This window comes from Choloepus didactylus, chromosome 21, assembly GCF_015220235.1.
Source record: "Choloepus didactylus isolate mChoDid1 chromosome 21, mChoDid1.pri, whole genome shotgun sequence".
Classification (NCBI taxonomy): Eukaryota; Metazoa; Chordata; class Mammalia; order Pilosa; family Megalonychidae; genus Choloepus; species Choloepus didactylus.
Genome location: NC_051327.1, coordinates 36,359,838 through 36,372,554, shown reverse-complemented (window position 1 = coordinate 36,372,554; position 12,717 = coordinate 36,359,838). Strand labels below are relative to the sequence as shown.

The 12,717-nt window shown below is 35.9% G+C and overlaps 1 protein-coding gene across 5 annotated transcripts in view; it reads right to left on the bottom strand.

Annotated features, from left to right (window-relative positions):
- ATF7IP2 (activating transcription factor 7 interacting protein 2) overlaps window positions 1–12,091 on the bottom strand; it is a 95,351-nt gene extending 83,260 nt beyond the window's left edge. For 4 of the 5 annotated variants that reach the window (XM_037815425.1, XM_037815428.1, XM_037815426.1 and 1 more), the window contains exons 1-2: window positions 11,934–12,091; window positions 10,608–10,762 (exon numbers count right to left, since the gene is read on the bottom strand). The gene's annotated coding sequence lies outside the window, so the exon portion shown is untranslated. The remainder of the gene's footprint in view (window positions 1–10,607; window positions 10,763–11,933) is intronic. The other variant, XM_037815427.1, reaches the window with a different exon arrangement.
- Window positions 12,092–12,717: the final 626 nt, after the last annotated feature.

Below are 12,717 nucleotides of genomic sequence, written 5' to 3'. Positions count from 1 at the left end.
CTTAATAAAATAATTAAATAGATAATAATAAAGTAATTAGGTTATTCATAAAATAATTAACAAAATAGAACACCCAGGAGGGGGAGAAAGTCTATTTTATAGGGAGTAGAGGGGCATTCAAGTCCCTGTAAATGGGGGAATTCCTAAAGTTACCTGCAAGCACAAGCCAGGGACAAGACAATTAGTGAAGAAAAAGACATAAAAGACATTGAAATTGTAAAGAAAGAAATAAAACTTTTTCAATTTACTGATGTCATGATCTAGCTCTCTCTATATAGGAAATTCCAAAATATCCACTACAAAGCTACCAGAGCTAATAAATGAATTCAACCAGAGACAGGGTATGAGATCATGCAAAAATCAGTGGTGTTTTTAACATGCAATAATCAGTGGTGTCTGAATACACTATGAATGAACAATCTGAAAAATGAAATCAAGAAAAATATTCCAGTTACAATAGCAACTAAAAGAATCAGATATCTATGAATAAATGTAACCAAGGATGTAAAGGACTTGTACATGGAAAACTACAAAACATTACCGAAAGAAATTAGAGAAGATAAATGGAAGGACATTCCATGCTCAGATATTGGGAGACTATAAATTGTTGATGTCTATTCTACCCAAAGTGATTTACAGATTCAATGCACTCTCAATCAAAACTCCAACAGTCCTCTTTGCAGAAATGGAAAAGCCAATCAAAAGATTCATATGGAGGGGTAAGTGGATCTGAAGAGCCAAAACCATTATGCAAAAGAATGAAGTTGGAGAACTAACACGTCCCAATTTTAAAACTTATTACAAAGCTACAGTAATCAAAACAGTGTGACGCTGGCACAAAGACATATACCAATGGAACAGAATTGAGAGTTCTTCCCCATTAACTGAATTTGGCACCCTTGTCAAAAGTCAACTGGCCTCAGATGGGTGGGATGATTTTGTAATTGATAGGTAAGTTATGACTGTCTCTGGTCTTCATAAAAAAGGAATCGGACAGCATATTTTCTCTTTTGCCATTTCTTTGGCTAAAGTTTATGTTTCTGAGACTCATACTGATGTATGTAATTATTCAATCATTCTCATTGTTGATTATATTCTATTACATGAGTACACAGTAACTTATTAAATCTTACTGTTGATGAGCACATGGATACTTTCTACTTTATTTTATTAATATTGTTACACTTGTACTTAATTTTTGGTAAACATATGTACACATTTGTGCTATTACCTAGGAGTGGAAGCACCAGGTTTAGGAGGTGTGTGTGTGGGTGTGTGTGTATATGTGTGTGTTTACGTTAAGAGTTTATAGATTTTCACTCACATCAGTAGCATATGAAAATTCCAATTTCTCCACATCTTCACCAAGCCTCAGTACTTTTTATCTTTTTTGTTTTTAGTTATTCTGGTGGGTACAGTATTGAAGTATCTCATTTAAATTCAAAGAAGTTCAACATCTTTACATTAGGTGCCATTTAATAAAAAGAAGTTCCTAATCTTAACACAGCCTAAATATCATTTGTATTCCTTTATGGCTGTGTTTTCTGCATCTTAAAATAGCTTGACCTCCTGCAGTCATGAACATATTGTCTGGTTTTCCTCTAAAAACTTTATCATTTTGCTTTTCACATTTAAATATGCAATCTTTCTAGGGTTGACTTTGATACGGTGTGAGGTAGGGGTTATTTTTTTCCATACATCTGCTCATTTGATCCAGCACCATGTATTGTTAAGACTGCCCTTTCTCCCGCTGTACTACAATATCACTGTGTCACAAAGCAGGTGACTATATATGTGAGTCTGTTTAAGGAATTTCTTTCTGCTCCATTGATTACACTGCCTTATTTACTATTACTTATTTAAAATTCTTGCTGTCTCATAGTATCCTGTATTCTTGTTCTTCAAGACCATCTTATTGTGATCCTTTGTATTTCCATATAAGTTTTAGAATCAGTTTATAAATATAATTTTCTTAAACCTGCTGGCATATTTTTAAAAAAACTATATACTTAGACTAGCACACCATACAACTCACAAATTTAACATGTACAATTCACTGGTTTCTAGTATATTCTTAACTTCCGTAACCATCACCATATAAATTTTAGAATGTTTTCATCACCTCCCTACCACCCAAATGTGATACCCTTTATCAGTCATTCATGCCTTCAAGACCCAGGCAACCACTATTTTGTTTGGTCTCTACATACTTCTATTATAAATGATTTTTTTGTGACTGACTTCTTTCACTTAGCAAACATCCATGATGTAGCATGTATCATTACTTAATTCCAAAATGATTTTCCACAGTATGGATATACCACATTGTATTTAACCATCCATAAGTTCATAGACAGTTGGATTTGTGGTGATTTGAATTGTATAACCCAGTTAGGACATGTTCTTGGTCTTGATCTGCATTCTGGTGGGTGTAAACCTCTTCAAGATGTTGAGGTGTGAGCCAGTTGAATCAGGCTGGGCTTTAATCCAGATTACTGGACTCCTTTATAGGCAGAGTGAAAGTCAGATGGAAAGAATTACCATTCTGATTCCACATCCATGTTCAGGGAGAGCATGGATGCTGCAAATGTGCTTGGAAAGGGTGGGGCTGCCATCCCCTCAGATCCAGAGGACAAAGAATCAAGTCACAGATAACTTTCAGGTCTTGAAATCTAATGGAGTTTCCCCTGCTGTGTTTTCAACTTCTTTGGGACCTGTGACCTCTGCTTTCCTTCAGATTTTTCCTTTCTGGATTGGGAATGACTATCCTATGCCTATCCCACCATGTATATGGGAAGCAGATTACTTGTTTTCTAGGTATCACAAGTCCAGAGACAGATGGAAATTTTGTCCCAGGACAGAACACACCCATAATCAATTCTGATGAAGCTTTTACTTAACATTGTTACTGAAATGACTGAAGGCTTGTGTATTGTGATGAAATGTATTTTGCATGTCAGATGAACATGTCTTTTTGGGGCCCAAGGGGTGGGCTGAATTGCATACCCCAGTTTGGATGTGTTCTAGGTACTAGTCTGCTTTCTGCTGGGCGTGGACCCACTGTAATTAAGACTTCTTCAAGATGTTACTTCAGTTAAGATGTGGCCCAAATGAATCAGGTGGGGCTTTAATATTAATTACTGGAGTCCTTTATAAGCAGAGTGAAAGTCAAACAGAAGCCACAGGAACTGCCAGAAGCCAAAAGTCAAACGAATCTGAAGACATCATGTGCATTGCCATGTGACAGAAAAGCCAAAGACAAAAGATTACCAGCCAGCTCCAGAATGCGAGTCTGTAGGGAGGAGGCATCGCCTTAATGAGGCCTCAACTTTGGACTTCTCCTAGCCTCAAAACCAAAATTCCCATTGTTTAAGCCAATCCATTATATGTATGGTATTTGTTTCAGCAGCTAGAAAACTAAAACAGGATCATTTCTACTCTTTAAGCTCTAAGAAAATTATGTGCAAGTTTTTGGGTGGACTTTTGTTTTAATTTTTCTTATATATATGCCTAAGAGTGGAATTGCTGTTCATAAGGTAATTTTGTATTTGATCTTTTGCAGAACTCTCAGACTGTTTTCCATGTGGCTAGACCAATTTACATTCACACTGGAGGGTTCCAGTTTCAACATATCCTCACCAACATTTATGTCTTTTTGATTATAACCATCCTAGTACAAGTGAAGTGCAATACCATGGTTCTGATTTGCAAATCTCTGATAGCTTTTCATGTGCTCTTTGGCCACTTATATATCTTCTTTGAAGAAATTAGTATTTGGGTCCTTTGCTCACTTTTTAACTGGCTTGCTTGCCTTTTTATTATTGAATTGTCAAGTTTTTTATATATTTAACACGTAAGCCTCTTATCAGATGTATGCTTTGGAGATTTTTACTTCCAATCTGTGGACTGTCATTTCACTTTCTTTATGATAACGCTTTTAAAAACAAGAGTTTTTCTTTTTGATGAAGTCTAATTTAGGTTTTCTTCTAAAAGTTATATTTTCAGCTCTTACATTTAGATCTTTGACCCATTTTGAGATTTTGTATATGGTATCAGGTAGGGGTCCAACTTCATTCCTTTGATGTGGACATCAATTGTCCCAGCACCATTTGCTGATAGCACCATTCTCCCCCAACCCCCCATTCAGTTGTTTTGACACTCTTGTCAAAAATCAAATGGCCGTAAATAAGGATTTATTTCTCGATTTTTTATCCTATTCCATTTATCTATGATCTACCCTTATGCCAGTACCACACTTCTTGATTACTGCACTGGTGCATTAAGTTTTGAAACTGGGAAGTGTGAGCGTTCCATATTTATTCATTTTAAGATTGTTTTCGCTATTCTGGGTTCTCTGAATTTCTTTATGAATTTTAGGATCATATTGTCAATTTCCACAAAGAAGGCAGCTGGGGTTTTGATAGGGATTGCACTGGATAGGTAGATGAATTCGGGGAATAAGGCTTTCTTAGTACTATCAATTCTTCTCATCCATGAACATGGGATGCCTTTTTACTTATTTACATCTCTTATCTCTTTCAACAGTGTTTTACAGTTTTCAGAGTATAATTCCTCACTTCTTTTTTGATGCTATTATAAATGAAGTTCTTTTCTTAATTACCTTATTGTACTGTTCATTCCAAGTGAACTAATTTTATACTGATCTTCCACACTGCAGCTTTGAATTTTTTTTAGGTCTAATAGATCTTTGTGGATTCCTTGAGATTTTCTACATACAAATAATGTTATCTCAAACAGAAATAGTTTTTCATCTTCCTTTCCAGTATTGATGCCTTTTATTCCTTTTTATTGACTAATTTTCCTGGCAGGAACCTCCAGTACAGTATTGAATAGAAATGGTGAGAGTAGACATCCTTGTATTGTTCCTGCTCTTAGGGGGAAAGCATCCGATTTGTCACCATTAGGTTTATTATAGCTATAGTTTTTTCAAATTCAGGAATTTCCCTTCTATTCCTAGTTTGTTCAATGTTTTTAACATGAAGGGGTGTTGGATTTTATCAGAAAATGTTTTTTTTTCAGTGTTTACTAAGGTGGTCATGTGATTTTGTCCTTTATTCTATTGCTACATTGTATTACATTAAAAAATTTGTGGATGTGAAATCATTCTTGCATTCCTGGGATAAATCCCACATCTATTCTCTACATTGCTGGATTTGGTTTGCTAGAATTGTTGAGAATTTTTGCAGGTATATTCATAAGAAATACTGGTTTGTGTTTTTTTCACTTGTGATATCTTTGTCTGGTTTTGGTATCAGGTTAATCCTGGCCTCTGAATTGGGCCGTGTTCCATCCTCTTCTATTTCTTAGAAGAGTCTGTGAAGAACTGGTATTAATTTTCCTTTAAGTGTTTGTTAGAATTCACTATTCAAGCAATCTGATCTTGAGCTTTTATACTTGAGTGTAGTTTTTCACTAATTCAGTATTTTACTTGTGATAAATTGGTTCAGATTTTTTATTAAGTCTTGGTAGTCTGTGTCTTTTGGAATGTGTTTATTTCATTAAAGTCACTAGTAATGACCCCTCTTTCATTCCTGATTGTAGTAATTTCACTCTTCCTTTTTCTTTTCTGTCAATCTTGCTAAATGTTAATTATGTCAATCTTTTCAAAGAAACAACTTCTGGTTTTGTCAATTTTCTGTATTTTTCTTTTCTCTATTTAATTAATTTCTGCTCTAATCTTTTTTATTTCCTTTCTGCTGCTGGCCTTAGGTTTAGTTTGCTCTTCTTTTTTCTAATACAAGGCAAAATGGTAGGTTATCGATTTGAAATCTTTCTTATTTTTAAATGTATGCATTTGCCACTATAAATTTCCTTCTAAGCACCGTATTATTTGCATACCATAAGTTTCAGCATGTTGTGTCATTTTTATTCATCTCAAAATATTTTCTAATTTCCCTTTTGATATGTTCTTTTACCCAGTGGTTATTCAGGAGTGTACAATTTTCTAAATTTGTCAAATTCTTAAATTTCTTCCTGGCATTTCTTTCTAATTTCATTCCATTGCGATCAAGCAATATACTTTGTATGACTTCAATTTTTTTAAATTTGTTGAGGTTTTACGGTCTGGCATAGTGTATCCTGGAGAATGTTCCATGTGCACTTAAGGAGAATGTGTATCCAGTTGTCGTTGGGTGGAGTCTTCTCTAGATGTCTATTAGGACTAGTTGGTTTATAGTATTGCTCAAGTCTTCTGTTTTCTTGATGATCTTCTGCCTTGTTGTTCTATCCATTATGAACAAGATATATTGAAGTTTCCAACTGTTACTGCTGAATTGTCTGCCTCTCCATTTGTCAGGTTTAACTTCACATATTTTGATGCTATTAGTTGCATATGTTTTTTATTGTTTTATCTTGTTGATGGATTGGCCCTTTTATCACTTTAAAATGCCCCCTTTATCTCTAATATTTTTTTTAATTTCAGTCCATTTTGTCTCTTATCAGTATAGCCAATCCAGCTTTATGATGCTTGCACGCAATATCTATTTCTAAATCCTTTTTCTACCTATTAGTATCTTTGAATCTCAAGTGTCTCTCTGTAGACAGCATATAGTTTGCTGTTTTTTTCCTTCAATCTGAATGTCTCCCTTTTGGATGGATTGTTTACTCCATACATATTTAACATTTTTTGGATATAGTTTTATTTACGTGTGCCATTTTATTTTTTGTTTAACATCGCATATCTTCTTCAGTTTCTCTATTCCTTTACTAGTCTAGGTATTAGGTGTTTGAAACATTTATAGTGCCATTTTAAAATTTCACTTTACTGTTTGTTGCTATTAGACAGAAATATAACTGATGCTTTCTTATTGAAGACCTCTCCAACTAATTCACTAAATTCACTTATTAAATCTAACGAATTGCAGATTACTTTGGACTTTCTTTGTAGACAGTCATGTCATGATTTTTTTTTCTTTTCACTCTTGATCCCATTTCTTTATCTTGCCTATTGCCTTAGAATAGAACCTCCAGGATTATGGGAACAGAAGTGGTTTTAGAGGGCATTCTCTCTCATTGACAATTTTGGGCAGGGTAGGGAGTTTCACTCTTTCACCATTATACATACTTGTCATATATATTTTTTTTTTGGTAGCTACTCTATTGAATTAATTACCCTTCTATTTCTGGCTAAGAATTTTATCGTGAATGTGCGTTGAGTTTTACCAAATGCCTTTTCATATCTATTATCACAAAACCTTTCTCATTTTTTCCCTATTAACGTGCATCACCACTGATTAATCTTTTACAATATTAAATCTGATTTATTCCTGGGATAAGCCTTTTTGGTCATAGTATTTTTTTTAATGGTGCTGGATTAAATTCGGGCTTTTATATCAATGTTCTAAGAGAGATAGGTCTGTAATTTTCTTTTCCTGTAATCTGACTTTGGTAAACGTTATCCTGGCCTCATAAAATGAACTTGAAAGTGTTTTTCTATTTACTGAAGAGTTTGTTTATGAATGGTGTTATTTCTTCCTTAACGTAAGAAATAATTCACCACTGAAACCATCTGGGCCTGGAGTTTTCTTAGTGAGAAAGGTTTTCAATTACAATTGAATTTTTAAAGGCCATTCTTATTTTCTACATCTTTTTTGTTTACGGTGTTTTTCTTTTCAACCAGACCTTCAAAATTGTATAAAGTTCATTATGATCTCCAATTACATTTGTAATATCTGTAGGTCCTTTAGTGCAGTTTCATTTTGTGACAATAGTGATGTGTCTTTTCTCTTTTTTCTTGATCATTCTTGTGAGACTTACCAATTTTATCAATACTTACAGAGAACTTTTGGCCTTGATCATTTTCTGTTGTACATGGTGTTCTATTTCAATCACTTTCTACTGGTATTATAGTTATTTCCTCCCATTAGCACCTTTTTTTTTCTAACTTTGGATTTAAAGCCTTAAAATTTCCCCTAAGCCCTGATTTAGATAAGTCCCACAAATTTTGATATGTCCTATCTTAATTATCATCTGGTTCAAAACATTTTCTGATTTTCATTGTGATTTCTTCTTTGATCTGTGATTTCCTTTAGAAATATGCTGACTAATTTCCAGCCAACTGTATATTTCTATTTATCTTTTTGCTAATGAGACATAGTCTAATTCCATTGTGATCAGAGAAAATCCTCTGAATGCTTTCAATCATCCATTATATGTTGAGGGTGGCTTTATAACTCAAGACATGGTCAATTTTTGTAAGAGCTGCTTGAACAGAATATGTATTATTATACTGTTGGTGCAGTGTTATACACATGTCAGCTAGGTCAAATTTCTTAACTGCCTGTGAAGATCTGGCAAATTCAGAGAGAAGTGTTAGAGTAGCCCACTCTGATTGTGGATTTGACTATTTCTTTTAATTTAGCCGTTGTTTTTTTCTTTATATATTTTGAAACTATAAGTGTATGCCAATTCAGTTTTTTTCTCTTTCTATTCCTGGTTGTCTTCCCCATCAAGAAATGTCTCTCTTGTAATATTTTTTTGCTAAGACAGTATCTTAATACATTATAAACACTCTATAAAGAGCAATTCTTGTCATATTTTTAAAAAACCCACTGACCTAAATTTTTTTTACTATTTTTAAACAACTTAAAAACAACCAACCAACCAACAACCTTACTCTAAGCTAGGTTATATAACTTATTCAAAGTAACATACTTGAGAGTCAGTATTTGGACCCAGGGCTTTAAGAGTCATAAGGAAATCTCTAATCAAAAATCTCTGGATAAAATATTATGAACAGACAGGGCTGCTTTAGTATTATGGTAGTCCGCAGTATGATAAAAATCTCTTTTTAGTGACCAACTTATTTATTACTCTTAATGTGGTCCATGGACCAGGAACATCAGCATAACCTGAATACTATTTGAATTTTGCCTGAACTTTAAAAGTTTTATCAATGTAATAGTATACATGAAGTAGTATAAAGTACTTAAGAGTGAAAAACAGTAGGTGCTTGCCAGCATTCCTTAATGCCTGATGACAATCACTTTTAACTACTTTATAATTTCAAAAAAATCCATATTTTAAAATAATCCACTCACATTAATATAGTAAGAATTACCTGTTTTAGTCAACACCTGTCAGTTTCCAACAATTACAGATGAGGATTTAACTTTTCTATAACCCATATGTCTTGCATGGCTCATCACATCTTTAGTTAAATCAATACCTAAGTTATAAGCAAACATTCCCTATGTAGCCAGGTACGAGTATCATGATTACATTATTTTTCTTACACAATATTTTGTTTTTCCTGGAGCTACCAATCACCTTAAATTTTTCCTCCAAATTTCCTATAAATCTACCCTTCAATTTTTTTTCAAATCAATCTATCATAACCACCAGATACTAATATTTTCCCCTATCTTCCACCCCTCCAAGGTTGCTTAAAGATCATCTCTTCAAGAAAGCCTTCCCCAAGAGATGTACTTCCTAATTTGAATTTCCCATTACAAATACAGAATTACAATCCCAAGCTTTGAGGACAGAGATGCATTTTATTTTTATATCCTCAGTAAAATGCCTTTCATATAGAAGTGTTTATTAATTCTGGGTAAATAAATAATCGCTTATAAAGATGAAACTCTGGAAAGCCACACAGAGTTATTCTCTCCTTAATAAAGATTACCAGAACAGACCTCAGTAACTTTTACCCTAGCTACCTTTACATAGCTACTGTACCACACACACTAGAAGCACAGAGCTAGACTAAAGGAAAGTATCACATTAAGTGGATATATATAGTGTCTATGTATAATAATGGTCAAATCTAGTAGGATCTACATAAACATCCTTGTATCTATAAAAGTTTTATCAGGAGTTCAAAATTTCAAATACCTGATTAGCCCCCCTCTTTCCATAAAGCAGTCGTTATTTATCTCAAGAGATGGCCCAACCACACTCTTTCTCTCTATCCTAACCGGACTGGTAAAGCTGAAGAAGGATAAGAAGTTACCTGAGTCTCTAGTAACGAATTTTCAAAATATGGGTCTAGGTTTAATTAAGCCTCAGAGGGCAGAATAAGTATCTAAATGACATGAGACAGAATACGAGATAAAATAAGATTCTTCGTATTTTATATTTAGTATAATCTCACTCAACTTAATGAGAACTAATACTCTATTGTACATTTAAAATTATACTTTATTTTTATTTTTAACAAATATCCAATATTATACTTAAAATTTGGTTACATTGAATGAAATACATCTGTACACATCCAACAAAACAGAACTACATGACAAGTACAGGGGAAACATGCAGGGATCATGAGATAGTTTCCTACCAAAATTCCAGATACTAAAGTAGCAAGAAAATACAGAACTGAAGACTGAAATTAAGTACAGAGACAATAAAGTAAGTAGAGCAGAGAATTCAAGATGATCCTAGATACACCAGTTCTTAAAACGAGCAAATCATTTCCAATAGGACACTCCTTACGCATTTCTGTCGAGGCAGGAGTCAATCTCGGGGGTGTGGTCTGTACAAATCTGCAGATTAGACTCAGAGTTAAGTATATTAATCCGATTAAGGTCAGATTCAACACTTCTAAAAATGAATTGAGTGATAAACAAGCTAAAAAGACATACTTCACAAAAGCTGACTTCAGTGTAATAGTCCACTCAGATGCTTCATTTTTGCATTTTTCAACAGCCTTCCTGTGACATAAATTATCTTTATCTTGAATGTTCTTCCCCATTTGTTTTGCAGTCTAATAGTTGTTATGCCGCAGGTCATTTACTGGCTACAAGTAAATATATTACAAGTCATAATGAAAATAGTATTTCGTTCCAATCTAGAAATACAGTTTAAGTGGATACGACATAACTTTTCTAATGTGACTTATTCAGTGCAATCAGCCTTTCCCTATTTCTTGACCATATAGATGTCTTAGGAGCAGGAAAAAAACTAGCACATCGTAAAGCAATTATCTTAGAAACTTCATCTTCAACACACTAACAGCGAAAGGTGGCAGCCCATTTTCCAAGAAAGTGGGGCAGGATCTTAAGCATAAAGACAAAGCAAAATAATTACCACCTCCTCATTAGGCACATTCTTGAACTTGCATGCCAAAATTCGAGAAAAGAGGTGGTGGAGGGACGATATGGAAACGGTTTCTTTGATACGTGGATTTTTGTTTTTTGTTTTTACATATTCATAAAAATGAACTTCTTGAAAAAAAAGGATCTACCTCAGAAACAAAAGAACTGTGTTTCTCTGCACAGCTTTCATCATTAAATTATAGCATTCCTACATTACATGTTTGCAGGTGCTCCAGGTTCCTTCATTAAAAGGTGTTTTATTACTTAGAATTTTCTATGTTTTAGTGTCTACTTTACAAGTATTTATATCGAGAAAGACTCTCCACCGCCTGGTGAAAATCGGCAACTGTTCTGGCAACTAGTTTCTTTAGATAACTATAATTAGCTAACTCAAGGAAATTCGGCACATTGAAAAAAAAAAAAAGGACAGGGTTTGGAGTCTAACTTTTACCCGTTAACTTGAAAAAGTATACCGGACAAGACCAACGCTTTTACTTACTCTTCAAGAAAAAACAAACAAAAAAACAAAAACACAAAAACAAACAAAACAAAAAAACCCCACACTAAGGCAAATTCCCTCCCCAGCCCCGACCCCGACCCGACCGCCTAAACCGGGGGCCGCTCGGCGCTTCCACTGCGCCGGCGCCCGGCTCGGACAGCGGCCGTAACCGCGCGTCCCTTCTCCCCTCGCCGGCGTCTTCCCGGCTCGGTCGCAGCCCGAGAGACCCCGCGGCCGCCTTTTCAGTCAGCCCCGGGGCACCCGGCCGGCTCGCCCAGGGCTCCTCAGACCTCCGCGGCCGGCCTTCAGGAAGACGCGCCGCGACCGCGAGGCTGCAGCCCGGCCAACCGCCGCCCGCGCCGGCCCCCACGTACCCACTACAGCGGCGCTGCGTCGCCTCCTCCTCCGCCGCCGCCGGCGCCACCAGGGACGCAGCCGCCTAGCTCTCCAGACTTTCTGCGGTCCACAACCGCCGCGCACAAAGACGCCTCTCGAGGAGGGCCCTCAGCGTGGATTTCTCGCCGCCCACCCAATGGCAGCGCGAACGTGCGGCAGCCTGGCCAATCAGAGACGACCGGTAAGGGTGGGCGGGCAGAAGGGAGCGCGGGAAGTGGAAGTCGGCTGAGGGGCGCCGTTTGGTCCCTCAGCGAGCGCTTTTTCCCAGCGGGCCGCTGATCTGTCGTTCTGTCAGTTCGTAGGTTTTAAGCGCCCGAGCTAAGCCTTTGTTTTCTGTGAAAACATTGGAAAATCATTCGAAAATCATTCTTTACTTATAAAATTTATTTACAAAAACAGGCGACTGGCCCGCATGGGCTGCAGTTTACCGATTTGAATTTTTAAAATATGGCATTAAAATATTTATCTTGTTATTGAGTTTTTTTATGACCCCTTAAATTTAGCGACCTAGGAGATTAGTCTCCAGCCTTGTTAACTTTTCCTCGATTTCATTTACTTACCCCAGGTACCTGTCACCCCAAACTGCATACGATTTCCGGAGATCTAGGTCGATGCTAGATGATTTCGCACTTGTTGGTTATTATGCATTCATTAAACAATTATGGCATGTCCTGAGTGTGCCGGGTGCAGGAAATATAACGGTTAACCACACAGAAAAAGCACTCCTCACCAAAGAAGGTTGAGCTACCTGCCTTGTACTGT